Below are 7,804 nucleotides of genomic sequence, written 5' to 3' on the forward strand. Positions count from 1 at the left end.
TGCATACAGTCTCCCCCATAAGAATATAAAGGACAGAGTCTGTGTTATTGCCTTTCTTTGTAACCTCAGTACTTAGCACAGTACCTGACTCATAGTATTTAAAAAATGTCTCTTGACTGATCAATTATGCCTGTTTTTGTCATTTCTGAAGTTCTAATTAGCCAGGAGGCAGTGTGGTACAGTGGAAAGAGCCTTTGGAGTCAGAGAACATGGGTGTAAATACTGCCTTTGACAATCTCCCTGGTCTCAGTTTCCTCATCTATAAAATGGGGTGAGAGGTTAGATTAGATAGCCTCTGAGGTCCCTTCTAACTCTAGTTCTATCATCCCATGAACTGAATAGACCAGATGGTTCTATCCAACAACTCTGAGAGGAAAAAAATGTGTACTCTAGAAAATTACCTTTGACTCTTAAAAAGATGGAATTCCCAAAGGGAAACCACAGGAAGGGGGTGGGGAGCATATTCTGGACAATTCTATTTAACTCCTTGTTCTTTTCTTTTCTTTTCTTTTCTTTTCTTTTCTTTTCTTTTCTTTTCTTTTCTTTTCTTTTCTTTTCTTTTCTTTTCTTTTCTTTTCTTTTCTTTTCTTTTCTTTTGGTGGGGCAATGAGGGTTAAGTGACTTGCCCAGGGTCACACAGCTAGTAAGTGTCAAGTGTCTGAGGCTGGATTTGAACTCAGGTCCTCCTGAATCCAGGGCTGGTGCTTTATCCACTTAGCCACCTAACTCCCCCCTGTTTAACTCTTAAAGGAGATGAGACTCAAAGATGAAGGGGTCCGTGGAATTAATCAGAACAGTTTAAAAGAAGAGGCCTGTCTCATTCTCTGCTCCAACTTTCCTATCACCATTCATCTTAATAATCAGTGAAGTTACACCCAGAAACAAAAGAAGAGCCAGAGGGACCATTGTGCCTATGCAGACTGGTTTTTAATTGGCAGCTTTCAACCTTGCTAAGCATGGGAGGCTGCTCCAAGCCAACCCCAGGCTCCCTCCCCTGTGGCTTGCCAGCCTCCACCAGAAAGATCCCCTTTGTACCAAAGTGCAGGCTAACCTTCGTTTAAACGCTTTGGAAGTCTGAGGGGCTCTTGGGAACAGGTGGCCGGGCTGCGGGGCCTAATCTGTTATAAGAGTGTTCTACCAACGCTGACTACACATCATATGTCATTGTCTTCTCTTTTTCCAGCCCAGAACGCCTTTGGAACAAGGCATTTTATTTCCATGGTAATTTAATCATTACATGTTATTAAATAGTGGTTATTAAAGGTGTCTCTTCCTCAGGAGCTGGAACACTTGGATTCCATTCTTTATTTCTGCAGCTGATTTCATTTGTTCTGTCTGACCTTGCTACTAGTTAAGAAACTGGGTGAGATCCTAAACTCTTCTTTGGGAAAGTGAGGAAAATGACTGCTTTACAGAAGGACTGTAACTCCTTTAATACAGATAAGCGGCTTTAGTCCTTTTCATCAGAGGAATTGAAAGGACAATAGTTTATTATTAATAATCTCATTTGCTTTGAATTTGTGATTGCTATCATTCTCATGTATGAAATTTGAGAAATTAGTGTCATTCTATATGAATTTTTGAAGGTGGGATTAATTTGACGTGGAATTGATTATATATTATATATGTATTTGGATCTGTGTATATATATATATGTATATATGCATATATATTTATATGTGTGTGTCTTTTTTTTCTTACTGAAGTTTGGAGGGGTGGCCTTGACCAGTGGTTTCATCAGAGTTGGGCACTCCTACTGTGAAAAAAACTCTCCACTGACCCCAATCAACAGCTCCTTTGCAACTTGTATACATAGATCTTTGCCTGTAGACATGGGGAGGTTAAATAATTTGTCTTGGAGTCCTGATTCCAAGGACTTTAGCCACCATGGCTGCCCCATGATGATACTTCTCATAGATCTAAATGTTAATTCTATCTTGTGCATTAAACACACAGCTGAGCAGCCAGTTTGATCTGCCTTTGTAATGCTGCCCCCTGAGGGCAGAGACCCCGATTTTGCCTTTCTTTGTATCCCCAGTCTTTAGCACAGTGCCTCAAACTTAGTAAGTAGGTGCTTAATAAATGCTTTTTGAATAATTGAAAATAAAAGACTCTGACATATATTTTTCAATTTAAGCCAAGGCTATGGAATAATGCATCTATTCAAATTGAATCCTATATGTAAACGAGTTTGAAAATTTTAAAGCATTTCATCTATGCTAATAATAGCAATAATAGTTATTATTATTTTATTATTGTTATAGTAATTTTCTTAATTTTTCCAAAATAAGAGTTTAAGATCTGGTCTAGTGACTGGTAACAGCAATAATTATCATCATTACCACCACCACCACCATCATCATGAATTTGCATGTTGTTTCCTGGAAATATAATGTTCTAAGAATTGCATGCTGTTTCTAGATCTCTATCCAAGAACATCCTAAAGGGTTTTTTTTGTTTGTTTTTTGTTTTTTTTTAGTACCCGAATAATTCTTTCTTCTGCTCTAGGAGAAATGAAAAAAACAAAACAACACAGTATCTGTCAGCTTTTCCCTAAATTCTGTTTGCACTTGATACAGAGTTAATAAATATTTTAAAATTGTATTTTAACTTCTTTGTCCTAATATATATGCTCCGAACTCTTTTGTGTAGAATTCCCTCCCCTTAATTCAGAGATAGCATGAAGCTAGAATGAGACAATATATGAGAAATGCTTTGCAAACATTATAGAATTCTAGAAATAGTAACTATTACTATTGTCTATTAATAATTAAACTAATATAAGCTGAGATCTAACCACATTGAAACACCCACTTGAAAACCAGGTTTGGCAAGTGTTAATAGAAAAGCCTGTCAGCTATTTTATAAACTTCTGCCATTGAACTTTGGATTCCCCTTCCCCTTTCATATTTTCCAGTTAACATACATGCAGCTGCTCCTGTCATGTAATCACCTGATTGTTACACAGGCTTTTTCTAAAGCGGTGACAAACTCCGATTTATGAGGTCAAGAAGTGCAGACTTAATCCATTCAATAGCTTCAATTTATCGTCTGATTATAATTGTATACACAAACATTGTAATGATTTAGATGACACAGTGTAAAGATGAAATCCGTTTATTTTAAAAGGGTTTCTAACCTCTGAAATATGTTTGCCACGAATACCTTCCCTCACTCGCTTTTAACAACATGGTTATTATTGGTTTATTGATCAGGGTTTTATTACTGATTTGACACATATTTCATGTTAATCGAAAAAGGGGGTAATTTTTCTCCCCGATTTTAAGAAGAATAGCACTGTAATTAATTATATCACTATTATAATTTCAGTGCATTCCATTTAAAGAGGTCTCGAAAGAAGTGCTTAATTTATCATACATGTATTATAAAGCAAATGTAAACCTCTTTTAAAAAAAGACAGAGTGCATGATCCTTCTAGAGATGATGGGATATGACATAGGCACAATATTTATAGATTTCTGCCTCTATACTGACCTGGTTTTATAGTGACAGCTCTTTTGGAATGGGATTGTAAATTAGCAACTTAGAAAGCCTGGGCAGCTCACAATATTATCATCCTTTAGTCTTATAACACTAATTACTGGTCATTCCCTAATGTCTTCAATAGATCAAGAAAACAATCTGCAGACGGGGCCAAAGTTGTGTGACAGAGTAAGATGGCTATATATAAGCACACACATATATGTATGTATGTATATACATATGTGTGTATGTGTGTGTGTGTATATATATATGTATATATATATATACATATTTCAGATACCCTCCTTTTGCAAGTTTTACAAATGATTAAATATTGTTGCCAGCTTGTTCGGTTATATATAACAGCTTTGTTCCTTTCACACTCCCTCCTCCGATGGAACATCTGTGGCTGTAAAAGATACATACCCTAAAACACTTTGCTAAATGTGAAATTTAAATTGATCTCCAGTTTATTCCCATTGATCTTTTGCTTTTTGAAAAATGTAACAACGTTTGCCCAAGAGAATTAGTGCCATCGTATAAATCAGCACAATTTATGCCTCGGACTAAAAACCTACAAAAGAAACTCTAGTTTCTATCAAACATTCGTCGAGGAAAGTGTTTCCATCTTCTGGTGTTGTATGTTGTTCAATAATACATTTATTAAATCACATAAATATAATTTTCCATTCCATATGACTTGGATATACTTAATTACATTTCATTATGTACTATCGTTATATTTATGGCATCACACCAAATATCTATTAAATTAATCCATAAATTCTAATTGATATGTTATATGACATGTTTAGTCATCAGAGTCTGGCTCGCATTTAAAAAATTATAATAAATAGCAAAAAATCCACCTGCAATTTTTGTTACTTTATTATAAATATAATGCAAGTTGTTTTTTAAAATATATTACAACACACTTGATTTAGGAAATTAAATGAAAATACATTAAATATTTAAAATAATTTAAAAACCTAATTCCATGCTCAACAATAACAGGCATACATGCAGCATGTGGGGGAAAGTATATAATCCATTATAAAATGTTAAATGAAATAAAATCAATAGCTGAATTGGAAGGCTGCACTGTAATAATTAAACAGTCATGTTCAGTGGCTTTTCTGCCCCTCTATTTCAAATAGCTTTATTCCAATGGAAAAGCACAGACAGAATTTTTGTTTCATTTTTCTTGAATATCTTGAATCAACATGACTAAAAAGTATCTTTAATAAGAGGTAAAAAGACAAGGATTTAGATTAGGATTCCATATTTTCTAAGTAATTCAGACTAGGGGAGACAATCTGGATATTTTCCCACCCCCACATTATGTTGGTAATTCAAAAGATCAGCAAGTTCATTTGAAGAATGTATGCATTGGCAACTTTTAACTCCATCTGAGTGTTATTTTCAACGCAAACTTTGCATTCCTAAGTGTTTTTGTGTTTTTTTTAAACAGTTGGGGCGGCTTCATTCTACTTTTAGTTTCATTAGCATCCTTCTAGCTCATTTTTTCTTGGGATACTGATGAATCTTGGAAATGTTTAGTACCTGATATAATCACATTGGAATGACCAAGCAAGCAAGTTTTAAGCACCTAAAATGTACCAGGCACTGTGCTAGGCTCTGGGGATATATATCTCCTCTTGGAATTTGGTGACACTTATGTGATGCCACCATGGCCATACCATGTCTACTTTTTAACAATCATAGATCATGGGTTTTCAGATTTGAAACTAGAATGAACTTGTCTGCCCATACATCTGTTTGTCTTTCTGTCTCTCTGTCTCTGTCTCTGTCTCTGTCTCTCTCTCCATTAATCTGATCTCCTCATTTTTTTAAAGCAAGTCATCTTAGGTTCACAGATTACTTTAATAAGAATATGCATGAAGGAAGTAGCAAAAGATAGAATTTGAAAACAGATCATCATCTATCTCCAAAGCCAATACTTTCTCCACTGTGACATGAAATATGTAATTTATGTTTGATTTAATCAACCTTTTGAGTATTTCTTGCCACATATAAAGTTTTGTGTTATATGAAATTGAATGAAAACTGAGAGATTTTAACACTTCCGCCCCCCCCCATCCCATTAGATTTTAAACTCTTTGTGGGCAGGGACTGTCTTGCTTCTTTTTGTATCCTTAACACTTAACACAGTGCCTGGCACACAGTGTGGTGCTTAATAGATGTTTGACTGTCTGACTCAACAAAGACGGCAGCTTATTATGAGTTACCTCAATGAGTAAATAATGAAAATCTAGAAACCTGGAGTTGGGAGAAATCCCAGAGATTATCTAGTTCAGTTTGTACCAGAAACATTCCTGACAAATGATCTTGTATGCTTTACTTGAAGACCTCACTTGCTGGGGAACTCACTCTCTACCAAGGCAGCAACTCTATTTTTGCATGGTTTAGATAAGAAGATTTTTCTTGTCTTTCCTTCTTTTTGATTTACATCCATTGTTCTTAGTTCTCTTATTCAATATCTCCCAATATCTCCCATATCTTCCTTTTCCCTCACTACACACACATACATATATACATATACATACACATATGCATACATGTATACATATATGTGTGTGTGTGTATATACCTCTGACAAATATTGGCTATGAGACCTTGGCTTAAGTCATTGAGCCATTGAAACTTTCAGTTCTCTATAACCCTAAGACTAAAAGTTGTCAAGAAGATGCTTATCTGAATTGTTAGAAGGAATTTCCTCATCTAGGACTACCTTATATTGAGGAAATAACAGGTATGGTGACTACTACATGAATACTCAATTTGTTTAAATTGTTTTCATCAGGAAGCTCCTGTGTATATGTCTATCCAAGTGAATCTCTTCTGTCTTTGGTTCTAAATTCTTATAGGACAGAACCTGTAACCATTTCATTAGTTTTATATGACACCGGTCATTTCCATAAACAAGCAGTGCCACTACTAAATGATGGGCCATAACCTAATTCAATATGCTCATTTTCCTTCCTCCCATCATGTGTTATGTCACCATGGCCAGGAGTATATTCCATTTTTTTCCTAATAATAGTGGCAGATTTCTTCCTCTTCCTATATATTCTCTTCCCTCATTCTCCAGCCTTTTCTATGTTAATTTTTTCCTAATTATCTAGTATATACTTTGTTTTGGATATATTTGTTTGGATGTCATTGCCCCCCTCAGATTATAAGCTTCATGAGGACATGGACTATTTTTTGCCCTTTTTGCATCCTTGGCACAGTGCCTGGCATGTAGTAGGTGCTTAATAAATATTTACTGATTGATTTATTATAAAATTTCTGTTGTAGGGTTGTCTATGATGCTCTCATAGATTTGTGCTCTCAGCTATGTGGGTAGTCTCTTCATTAATGCAGATTTCACTTATCCATTCCTGCCTCCCTTGTTATATCCTTTGTCCATACCCTTTACTTTTCCTCTAATTATTTATTTTCTATTAATTTTACCCCTAAAACTTTTAAGTCAGAACTTTCCATCAGGACTTAGTTTTGCTTAAAGTGATCTGATATCCCTCTATTCCTACAGGCTCACCACCTTCATTTCTTTTACTACACTAAATTTATGTGAATTGATCATTTCACTTTCTTGGAATCTTTATTTCCCACCTCCTTTGATGTTTTCTTCTCCCCACTCAAATAAGAATGTTTTTTGAAGTCACTCCAAACTCCTCCTAATACAGATAATAATTTGATAACATCTTGTTTCATCTTCCTTACATCAATCCCAACCTGGAAGCAGCAGAATTTTATTCTCTAGTCTGGATCTTCATACTTTCTCATTTCTTGTTTGTTGACTCCATACCCTTCAAGAAACAGGATTTCTGAAACAGAAAAATTGTATTTCAGCTTCAGTCCTTTTACTGTGTTTCTGCATTTATAGATCACACCCTACCCTCCTTTCCCCATATTTTTCTTTGTTTACTTTGAGTTTGGGTTTGTTCTAACAGGGTTATCTTCTGGGTGCTTCACTCTTAGAGAAATAAATACTAAAAGGAAACCATCATGTAGAATAGTGGAAGGATGATTATGTATCTTGAGTATATGCCTCAATCTTATTATATGACTAGACCATTCTTTTCCCCTCTTCATACATATTTCTGGTGATATCACTTTCACTTTGGTCCACCACACATCTCTCTTTTGCCATTTGTATGAGCCTGATCTTCATTTCTTTAGAGACTTGTCACATTCTGTGCCTCATAGTCAGGCAATATCCCAGGAAAATATTGGCATTAAAAAGGTACATGTTGGGCAGCTAGGTGGCACAGAGAATAAAGTACTGGGCCTGGAT

The sequence above is a fragment of the Dromiciops gliroides genome, chromosome 1, assembly GCF_019393635.1.
Source record: "Dromiciops gliroides isolate mDroGli1 chromosome 1, mDroGli1.pri, whole genome shotgun sequence".
Taxonomy (NCBI): Eukaryota; Metazoa; Chordata; class Mammalia; order Microbiotheria; family Microbiotheriidae; genus Dromiciops; species Dromiciops gliroides.